Below are 12,182 nucleotides of genomic sequence, written 5' to 3' on the forward strand. Positions count from 1 at the left end.
TGTCCAATTAAATTTAAATATCTAAAGTGGAAAAGTAGCCCTTTCAAGAGAGTGCATGGAATATTTTAGTAACTAAAATAAATATACACAAAAAATCCTCTCAGCCCACTTGCCCACAAAAGGTGACATATGTATGTTTCTGTAGAAAAGTCACACACACATACATAATGGTAAGTTTGTTGTATCAACAAGCAAGTTTTGTACAATCTTCACCATAACTTTGATGAAAGTGTACTTATTTCACCAAATTAATGATTTTTTTATTTCACTGGTGTGGATTTCCTTTTTACCAGTCTGATCATAACTCTTCTATACCTTAATTTTGGTTTTCACGACTTACTGTGGCTGGAAAATTCCTTACTCTGAAGCAAATCTGTTGATGAGACACTCCAAATTTAAACAGATTGGAACTTAGACACATACAATCATATATACACATATGTGGGTATATACATATATGTGTACATACATACATGGTAATGTCTATATATGCATATATGAATAGATAAGTAGGGTGTACTGACTGACTAGGGCAACTAGGTGGTACAATAGATAGAGCACTGTGAGACTGGAATCAGGAAGACCACTCTGAGTTCAAATCTGGCCTCACATGGTTACTAGCTTTGTGATGCTGGGCAAGTCACTTAACCCTGTCTGCCTCAGTTTCCTCATCTGTAAAATGAACTGGAGAATGAAATGTCAAACTGTTCCAGTGCCTTAGCTAAGAATACCCCAAAAGGGAGTCACAGAGTCGAACATGACTGAAACCACTAAACAACAACAAAATGACTAATGAGTGACCAGTGGGCTATGATTTTATACTTGGTTAGATCTGAACCTACCTAGCCTTACCTTGGCACTCTGAATGCATACATCTATACATATATACATATGTATGCACACATATACATATGTGCATAGGTCTATTATGTGTCCATGCACATATAAATGTGTACATGTACACATTAATATATGTAAACATGCAGATATATGAGACAAAGGCAGAGAAAAACTTGTCAAAAATCATTTATTAATTTACTTGTTCGGAAAAGAAATTCTGACAAACTAGTATTTTACAACGTGTTCATCTAGGATGATAATGGCAATTTAAACTGTTGAGATAGGACGAATATTTTTGAATCCCACTTTCCATCCTATGTTTCCACTTATCACATTTGTTTACTTTATACACCTGACCTGGGTTGTTCATCTATGAAACCAGAGGGGTCAATTTTTACTTTGTTTGGCTAGATTTTTATGCAACCAAAATTAAAAATTCAGTTAGCATTGCTCAGTGTATTCTAATTTGTTCTCTTTGTTTCTCTGTGTTTGTTTGTCTGTCTGTCATTCCCTCCGCTCTCATTTCCTACTGTTTCTGTTTCTGTCTCTGTGTCTTTCTGTCTGTCTCTTTCCCTCCCCTTCCCTCTCCCATCTTTCCTCTCCCATCTTTCCCTCTTCCATCTTTCCCTCTCCCATCTCTCCCTCTCTCTCTCTCTCCCTCTCTCCCCATCTCTTTCTCTATGTGTACCCTGACCTAAGATATCTTGCTTATAGTGAGAGAATTCATTCAATCTGTGCATCTTCTTCTATATTCTTTAGGTATAAGCATAGCTTTAAAAAATAGAATCCTATCTTAAAAGGAAATGCTGATCCCTTAGTTCATTCACAATATAGAAGAAGTGGTGATCTGTCACTTATCAGGACCTTTGCTGTTTAATCACCTTCATTAAGTCAATATAATGAAAACAAAGGAGAGAAGATCCTCTGCCAATTTCTTCTTTTAATATTAACATTCTTACATTAAATCCACCCATAAAAAAGACTGTTTTTTGAGATACTGAATCTGAGCTATTGAGATGATTTTTGTCTAATTTAAATCCAGATTGAAAGCCAAATTTCCTGTCTCCTGTTAATCTTAAAAGATCCACATAAATTTTAAATTTTAATGAATTTAAATATCTGTTCCATTAACTACTCTAGGGCAAAATGTTATAAACCATAAATTTCCTTAATGAAGAAAAAGCCAGAATTTAGCATCATGTTCTAATTTCTGGATTTGTAAGTAATCACTTTTTTAAGTATCATGTTAGAATTGTTCAGTGCTATAGATTACATTCTAACACACTGAACTCCAAGCAAGGATCTGTCTTATTTTATTATGTTACGATTAGATCATAAAAATTAGAAGGGGAACTTGGAAGTTACCCAGACCAAATCCCTGCATTTAATAGATGAGGAAATAGAGGCCCAGACATGTCTAAAAACCTATCCATTGTTACCTAAATGGGAGAGAGATAATTTAAATCCAGATTTTCTGATTCTGGAATCAGCTGTTTTTTCTATGACAACAGTTACATTGCATTGAAAATTGCTTAAAAGACAGTCTTGGGGTGGCCCAGGACCGGCAGGTTTCGGACGGGGCGCAATGTCAAGTTTCTCCAGAGCACAACAGCAATGGGCCACTTTTGGCCGAATATGGTATCTCTTAGATGGAAAAATGCAACCTCCAGGCAAACTTGCAGCAATAGCATCAGTCAGACTTCAAGGGCTCCATAAACCTGTATACCATCAATTGAGTAAGTGTGGGGATCATGTTGTCATAAAGAACACAAGGCATATTGCATTTTCTGGAAACAAATGGGAAAAAAAAAGTATACTCTTCGCACATAGGCTACCCAGGTGGTTTCAGACAAGTTAACAGCAGCTCACCTTCACCAGCGGGATCCAGTGGCAATTGTAAAATTAGCTGTTTGTGGAATGTTACCAAAGAACCTCCACAGAAGAACCATGATGCAAAGCCTACATCTTTTTCCAGATGAAAAGATTCCAGAAGACGTGCTTAAGAATATAGTAGAAGAGATTTCTCAGCCACAAAAAATACCTAGAAGGCTAGATGAATATACCCAAGAAGAAACTGATGCTTTTCCAAGATTATGGACTCCACCTGAGGATTTTCGGATGTAAATGGAGGAAAGTTGTAAGAAGCAACAGAGAAACTTCTGAAACTTTGGAGAGTTCTGATTTTTCCCTGATATCTTTCTCCCAGCCTGAAAACTCAAGAGAACTCAGCTGCTGTGTGGAAGCAGTCTTCCACATTCTGCACATGAGTGCAGAAAATTTGTAAGGGAAAGAACCAGGAGAATATCACCAGGAAGCTACAAGAAAATAATTTATTGTATAGATTGTTCAGTGACCATGTAAAATGATCAGAATAAAATCATTTGATTAGCTAAAAAAAAAAAGAAAATTGCTTAAAACTTTTGTATAAACAAAACTGATGCAACGAAGGTTAGGAGGGAAGCAGAAAATCGGGAAAAAATCTTTAAAATCAGTGTCTCTGATAAAGGCCTCATATCTAAAATATACAGGGAACTGAACCATATAGGAATACAAGTCATTCCCCAATTGAGAAATGATCAAGCAGTTTTCAGAGGAAGAATTTAAAGATATCTATTATCATATGAAAAATGCTCTAGATCACTATTGATTAGAGAAATGCAAATCAAAATAACCCTTAGGTACCACATTTCTTCTGTCAGATTGGTTAACATGACAAAACAGGAAAATGATAAATGCTGAAGAGGATGTGGGAAAATTGGAACATTGTTACATTCTTGGTGGAATTGTGAACTGATCCAGCCATTCTGGAGAGCAATCTGGAACTATGCCCAAAGGGCCATAAAAATGTTCATACCCTTTGACCCAGCAATACCTCTTCTAGGGCTATATCCCAAAGAGTTTATACAAGTAGGAAAGGGACCTGAATGTACAAAAATATTTATAGCAGCTCTTTTTGTGGTGGAAAAGAATTGGAAGTCAAGGGGATGCCCATCAATTGGGGAATGGCTAAACAAATTGTGGTATATGAATGTAATGGAATACTATTCTGCTATAAGAAATGAGGAGCAGACGGACTTCATTAAAACCTGGAATGGCTTATATGAACTGATGCTTAGTGAGGGAAGCAGCACCAGGAGATCATTACACACGATTATAGACACATGGTATCTGTAAGGACTAACATTGATAGACCTGACTCCTCTCATTAATACAAGGTGCAAAGACTGCTCCAAAAGACTCAAGTTGGAAAAAGCTATGCACATCCAGAGAAAGAATTATGGAGTCTAAATGCAGATTGAGGCAAACTATTTGCTCTCTTTTTTTAAATTTCTTTCTTGGTTTTGTTTCTTCTTTCTCATGATTCATTCCATTGGTTATAATTCTTCTTTACAACTAGACTATTATGTAAAAAAGTTCAATGTAAAGGTATATGTAGAACCTACATTGGATTACATGCCATCTTGGGGGGGGGAGTGGGGAGGAGAGGAGAGGGAGGAAGAGAAAATTTGGAACCCAAAAACTTGTGGATCTGAGTGTTGTAAACTAAAAATAAAAAATAAATTTATTAATGAAAAAAAGAAAATTGCTTAAAAGGTGGAGTGGGGACAGACATTAGCTTCTGCTCAGATATTCTGTAGCTGTTGTTACACAGAAAGATAAGATGTCATAATGGAATTTAATGTGCATATCTTCCTGTCTTAAGGACATTCATAACCAAGTCAGATTATAGTATTAGATTAATGATATTGTGTTAGTCACAGAACTAGTACTTATAGCATTATAATCACCTCTATTGACTGTTGGGTACCTTTCAAATGAATAAATTCAATCTCCATTTAGATTTTAGCCTCCAGGGCAAGGGTTCTTAACTTGATGTCCAGAGGGAATCCGAATCCATAACTTGGATAGAAAAAAAAATCTTTATATTCACTAACCTTTCCTTTTCTTTGTAACCCTATGCACTTAAAAACATTATTTTATACACTTAAAAACATTATTCTAAGAAGGAGTCCATAGATTTCACCAGACTGACAGTAGAGTCCATGTCAACATGAAAAAAGTTAAATGCCTCTGGTATAGGTAATCAATTGACTTTATTGTATGCATTACCAGTGTGTATATATGCACATACATAGATGCATACGTTCATATCATGCACCTATAAGGATACATGTATATATGTATATAAACATGTGCATATACATAAGTATGCTCTGGGAAGGAATTTTTGCCCCCAAATAAAAGTCCCTGTTTAACTTCTGAGGAGTCAGACTAATGAGCTTGAGTTATATTCCTTACAATATTCCAGGGTGGGGAACCTGTGGCTTCAAGGCCATATGTGGCCCTTTGGGTCCTCCAGTGTGGCCCTTTGACTGAATCCAAATTTTACAGAACAAAGATTGCATATTTAAAGAGATGATCAATGATTATTTACAAAGAAAAGCAATATCACCAATTTCAGCATGGCTTTATTAAGAGCAGTCAATGTCAGAGTAACTCACTTTCCTTTTTTTGACTGCTACTAAACTGCTCAGTCAGAGGAATGCTATAGACACTTGTAACGATAATGTTACTTGCAGCTACTGTGGGGGTGTAAGGCCAATAGCACCAGCACACAGGAGGGCTGCTAGCACAGGTTCTTTGTTCTGCTTTTCTAAGGAAAGCAACTTTAAGGGGTTTACAATCTCACTTTAATTAAACATACATATATCATTCACTCAGTTCAGGGGAAAAAGTCAGCACCCTGAACTTCAGAGAAAATACTAACAGAAATTACAAAATAGAAAAAATAACACAAATCAACAGACAGGCTTCTAACTGACATACTATAGCAATACATACAATTACCAGAGAGAGAGAAGCACCAACATCTGGGTTTTCAAAGCTGGGGCAGGGGGGTGCTCCTTAACAGCTACCTAGAGTCTCCTCTGGCCAGATCACACAAACAATCTTCCAATGCGTAAGCCCCAAAGCAAAATGCTAACCTCAGAGTATATATACTGTTTCTAATCAAGGACTCTTGATTCAATCAAAGACCCCTGATTCAAAAAAAGGCAAGACTCAATCAAAGGCCCTTGATTGCCTTAGTGCTTAGAAGCACTCCAATAGAAAAAAAACAGCTAAAAGTCCCACTTTGCTTGCCATTACAACACCATATACCTGGATTTCAACAAAGCATTTATCAAAATTTCTCATATTATCCTTGTGAACAAGATGGAAAGATATGAACTACATGAAAGTTTACTTACATGGAGTAAGACTGGTTGAATGATCAGACCCAGTGGGAGGTCTCCCTCAGAATGCTACAAGGATCTGTACTTGGTCATGTCCCATTCAACATTTTATTTATTATTCAAAAATCATTCAACATTTTGCTTTGACCTATAAATGTGCAGATGACATGAGCACACTGAATGACAGGATCTAAAAAGAACTGCACAGACTAGAATGATGATTTAAATATAATCAAATAAAAACTAATGGGTATAAATCTAAGTATCTTTTTGTTCCCTGTTGTTTGGACTTATGATTTCATTAATGAAGGGTACTTCCTTCACCAATATAGACAAGTAATTCTATAACTGTTACTCTTAGTTAACTTTTCTAGCATACAGAAAGGTTAAACTACTTGCCGATGATCATACAGCTTGTATATATCAGTAGCCGGACTTGAACCCAGGTCTTTCTGAATTTCAGGACAGTCATCTATACTACTGGGGTTCAAAAATCATCTTTACAAATATACTGTCATGGAGGGAGGCGTGACTAGACAGTAGTAATTCATCTGAAAAAACCTAAGGGTTTTAGTGAATCTCAAGATAAATATATATCAACAATGTAACATGGCAGCCAAAATAGGTAATGTAATCTTGTGCCTATTAGGAAAGACTCAAAGTCTAAATAAGGGATGTACTAATACCTCTGTATTCTATTCTGGAATATTGTGATTTTGGTTTGTTTTCTAAGTACCATGTTTAAGGGTAGCCATTGATAAACCAAGATGCATTAAAAAGAGAGGGTTACCAGGGAGGTGAAAAAACTAGGAAGCATGAGAGGTAAGGAACCAGTAAAAGGATGAGTTGAAGGATGGAGCGGATTAAGTAGAGGATATGGAGCTCAGTACATTGCCTGGCACATAGGAGGCAGTTACTAAATGTTTATTGACTGACTAACTGAAATCCTATCACTGATAGTGGCCATATAACCTTGGACAAGTCATTTAATTGCTCTAGGTCTCAGTTTCCTCAGTTATAAAATGGGAGGGAGACATCTGTAACAGCTCTAAATTTGTGATCCTTTGGTCCATAATCCTATGTTTCTGTGAACTGTGGATATTTATTCTGAAGATGAGAAAACAGCAAGAATTTAATAGTTGTTCTTAGGTATTTGAAAGTCTGTCATGTAGAAAAGAGTTTAGATTTGTTCTGCCTGGCCTAACGAAGCTAAATTAGAAGCAATGGGTAGGTTTTATTTTCTGCTTAGTTTCAGGGGAAGGAAAAAGCAGGTTTTTCTTTTCAAAAAGTTAAAGCTGCCCAAATGTGAAATGGGCTTTTCCATGATTCGAGAACTTCCTCCTTATTGGGGTTTTTCTTTTTTTTTATTGGCAGTTATGGTTTTTTATTTTAATTCATTTTTATCTTTTATTTTTTAAATTTAATTTATTTAACATATTTAGTTTTCAGCATTGATTTTCACAAGAGTTTGAATTATGAATTTTCTCCCCATTTCTACCCTCCCCCCACTCCAAGATGGTATATATTCTGGTTGCCCCATTCCCCAGTCAGCCCTCCCTTCTGTCACCCCACTCCCCTCCCATCCCCTTTTCCCTTCCTGTGTAGGGCAAGACAAATTTCTGTGCCCCATTGCCTGTGTATCTGATTTCCTAGTTGCATGCAAAAACTTTTTTTGTTGTTTTTGCACATCTGTTTTTAAAACTTTGAGTTTCAAATTTTCTCTCCTCTTCCCTCCCCCCCCCCCCAAGAAGGCAAGCAATTCAACATAGGCCACATGTATATCATTATGTAAAACCTTTCCACAATACTCGTGTTGTGAAGGACTAATTATATTTTGCTCCTTCCTAACCTATTCCCCTTTATTGAATTTTCTCCCTTAACCCTGTCCTTTTCCGAAAGTGTTTGTTTTTGATTATCTCCTCTCCCTATCTGCCCTCTCTTCTATCATCCCCCCTTTTTTATCTTCTTCCTTCTTCTAGGAAAGATTCTAGATTCTAGCGAAGGATTGAAAGCCAATTATCAGAGGTGTTGTAGTTGACGTTCCTTTTGGGGTATGAATTAGATTTGCTGATCTTTGGGCTACCGTCTACTTGTAAGACCGTGGGATACAGTGGTTTTTGTCTGCTTCTTGTATCAAGGAAGTGCACTGGGGGTATAGAAAAATATTTTGAACACGACTTTCAAAACACTTGCCTTACGTAGATTCAATTAAGAATTTTAGGTACAGGAAGGAACTTGGGCTGGTAATATGATTTTGCTTTCACTTCTCAATCCTCTAGGGATGGACCAGCCACAGCCAATTCACATTCCTAGGCAGTCTACATGAATCTACAGCTGTGACTCATATCCTAATTATTAGTGAATCAGAATCCAGCATGCATCACAAACTTTCTCTCTTTAATTGCTTATTGTGCTTATGACCTTTTAGAAGTGTCGAATATTTAGAGGGACTTTAGTATGTGACTGTGCCCAAACTCCACACTTGTTTCCCTATTCCCTGCTTCTCCTTGGGTGACTGGGAGGAGTTATTTAAATTACCTGGGGCTCCTTCTTTTTTTTTAATTTTTTCACTCTTAGAATCCACTGCTAGGCAGTTTATTGAACATATATAAGGAGATTTTGATCTCAAGTGTTTAAACAGTGAAAAGACATGACAAATAATAACTCCTCAGTATCTCCAGCATCTGTCCCTTATACTAACACTACTTATATGCACACTCTCAATACCACCCACTATTCTAATATATATATATATTTTTATATTTATATATATATATGTGTATGTCTGTATATATGTATGTATATATATGTGTGTGTATATATGTATATATATGTGTTTGTGTGTGTGTGTGTATATATATATACATATATATATATATACATATATATTAGTTTTCAACATTCACTTTTATAGAATTTTGAGTTTTAAATTTTCTCCCCTTCCCTCCCTCTGTAAAGACAGCATACATTCTGATATAGGCTATACATGTACAATCATATCAAAAATTTCCACATTAGTCGTGTTGTAAAGAAGAATTAGAATCAAAGGGAAAAACCATGAGAAAGAATAAAATAACAACAAAAGGAAAAATAGTATGCTTTGCTCCATATTCAGACTCCATGTTTCTTTGTTTGGATGTGGATAGCATTTTCCATCAGGAGTGTTTAGGAATTGTCTTATATTGCTAAGAGCAAAGTCTATCAAAGTTGGTCATCTCACAATGTTGCTGTTACTATATACAATGTTTTCCTGGTTCTGCTCACTTCATTCAGCATCAGTTCAAGCAAGACTTTCCAGGTTTTTCTGAAGTCTGCCTGTTCATAATCTCTTAGGGAAAAACAGTATTCCATTGCATGAGTATACTACAACTTATTCAGCTATTCCCTAATTGGTGGGTATTTCCTCAATTTCCAATTCTTGATCACCACAAAAAAGAGCTGCTATAAATATTTTTGTATATATGGGTCCTTTTCCCATCTTTCTGATCTCTTTGGTATACAGATTTAGTAGTGGTATTGCTGGGCCAAAGGTGGGTATAGTTCCAAATTGCTCTCCAGAATAGTTGAATCAATTCACAACTCCACTGGCAATGCATTAGTGTCCCAATTTTCTCACATCTTCTCCAACATTTATCATTTTCCTCTTTTATCCTGTTAGTCAATGTGATAGGTATGATGTGATACCTCAGAGTTGTTTTATTTGCATTTCTCTAATCAATAGTGATTTAGAGCATTTTTTCATATGACTATAGATAGCTTTAATTTCTTCATTCAAAAAACTGCCTGTTCATATCCTTTGACCATTTATCAACTGGGGAATGACTTATAATTTTATAAATTTGACTCAGTTCTCTATGTATTTTGGAAATGAGACCTTTATCAGAGACACTGGATATAAAAATTGGTTCCCAGCTTTCAGCTCCCCTTCTAATCTTGGTTGTTTGTATACAACCCCTTTAATTTAATGTAATCAAAATTATCCATTTTGCATTTCATAATGTTCTCTGTCTTTTGTTTGGTCATAAATTCTGTTCTCCATAGATCTGGCAGGTAAACTATTCTTTGCTCTCCTCACTTGTCTGTAGTATCACTCTTTATGACTAGATTATTAACAACCACTATGGCAGAAGCTTTCAAAGAGATATTCCTGACTTTTCCATCTTCAGTCTGGCTTACACAATACTTCCAGGCCCATCTTCCTCATGTGTCAATAAGGCCATGTCATTCTTGTGCTCAAACATGTTCATTGGCTTCCTATTGTCTATTGAATAAAGGTCAGACTCTTAAGCTAGACATTCAAGGTCCTCTATAATATAATGCCATCCAATTTCACTAGCTTCCTCTCATACAACTCCCCTTGGCTTCCCTTTATTCCCTGGCAAACTAAATTATTTGATATTCCCACCATATACCCTGAAAGCCATCTCTATGGCTTTGCTCTTCCTAATCCTTCTGCCTAGAATTAGAACGTCTTCCTATCTCACCTGCTGGATACCTATTCATTATTTAAAGCCCAACTTGAATTTCAGCTCTTCTTGGAAGAATCTCTTTTATATTTCTGAGTATGTTATGACCTTTCTCTCCCTAGAATCTTATAATATTCTTTTGATTTGGCACCTTTCTTTGTTATTTTCTATTATTGCTATTTGCATGTGTTTCTTAACATTGTTAAACTGTTCACTATCTGAGAGGGTATCTTTTCTAAACTTTACATCTCCCTCAGAACCTAGTGCTGTACTTGTTTTGCAAACAATAGGTGCTTAATATTAGCTTGGGAGTTCCTGGAAATTGTTTCTCATTCCTTTCTATGCCTAGTGCTCAGCACATTGCCTGGCATATAGGAAGCACTTAATAATTGCTTAACTGCTATAGATTTTTGTTGAATTGAATCTTGTATTAAATTGAAAGTCATAAGAGTCTTCTCATTTTATAAATTCAAATATCTATTTAATACTCAAATGAAAACAAAGGCAGGGGCCTCAGTAATACAGGTTGTGATTTTAAAATCACTTTAAATGACCTTAATGCCTGGATGATCTAAGTGACAAGTACATTGAGTTTGCTGAACACAATGAGGTTTAGGGCAAATGTTAGAATATTGACAGAATGACTGCTCAGTGTGGCAGTCTCAGCTCAGGAGATGCCCCAGACTAGAATAGCAGCTCCAGGTGCTGCTCTGAATCAAAATGAGACTAAACTTTCTAGTGTGGTACAGAGCTGCCGGTGAAGAGCACTATGGTACTTTAGGAAGCAGATTATACAAGATTTACCCACATAATCAATCACTGTCTTTAACCCTCTTCTTCTACCCCTCTTTCTGTGTCCATTTCTCATTTTCTTCCTTCATTTTTCCCCTTATATTTCTGGTAGGAACTGTTGCTTTGATAAGTTGTTTCAATTATACACCAAAGCAATACCAAGCAGGAAAAGGCAATATCCTCCACAGGAAATGCCTTCAATTCTTTTCTTCTTAAGAACTGATTAATCTAAACTATGTCTCTATTTGTTTTTTTTTTCCTTTTTAAATTATTTAATATTTTTAGTTTTCAGCATTAATTTTCACAAGAGTTTGAATTACAAATTTTCTCCCCATTTCTACCCTCCCCCCACTCCAAGATGGCATATATTCTGATTGCCCCATTCCCCAGTTAGCCCTCCCTTCTGTCACCCCACTCCCCCCCATCCCCTTTTACCTTACTTTCTTGTAGGGCAAGATAGATGTTTATGCCCCATTGCCTATATATCTGATTTCCTAGTTGCATGCAAAAACTTTTTTTTAACATCTTCTTTTAAAACTTTGAGTTCCAAATTCTCTCCCCTCTCCCCTCCCCACCCACCCTCCCTAAGAAGACAAGAAATTGAACATAGGCCATGTGCGTATAATTATGCAAAACCCTTCCACAATACTCATGTTGTGAAAGACTAACTATATTTTGCTCCTTCCTATCCTATCCCCCTTTATCCAGTTTTCTCCCTTAACCCTGTCCCTTTTCAAAAGTGTTTGCTTTTGATTACTTCCTCCCCCATCTGCCCTCCCTTCTATCTTCCCCCCCTTTTTTATCACCTTCCACCTTCTTTCCTGTGGGGTAAGATATCCAATTGAGTGTG

At 36.3% G+C, this 12,182-nt stretch overlaps 1 protein-coding gene and 1 pseudogene across 2 annotated transcripts in view; both read left to right on the top strand.

Moving 5' to 3' along the window:
• The window catches only part of LOC118840108 (limbic system associated membrane protein), an 837,829-nt gene that overhangs the window by 482,664 nt on the left and 342,983 nt on the right, over nucleotides 1-12,182 (top strand). The window lies entirely within an intron of this gene.
• Nucleotides 2,426-3,028, top strand: LOC118840109 (annotated as a pseudogene).

This window comes from Trichosurus vulpecula, chromosome 2 (assembly GCF_011100635.1).
Source record: "Trichosurus vulpecula isolate mTriVul1 chromosome 2, mTriVul1.pri, whole genome shotgun sequence".
Lineage (NCBI taxonomy): Eukaryota > Metazoa > Chordata > Mammalia > Diprotodontia > Phalangeridae > Trichosurus > Trichosurus vulpecula.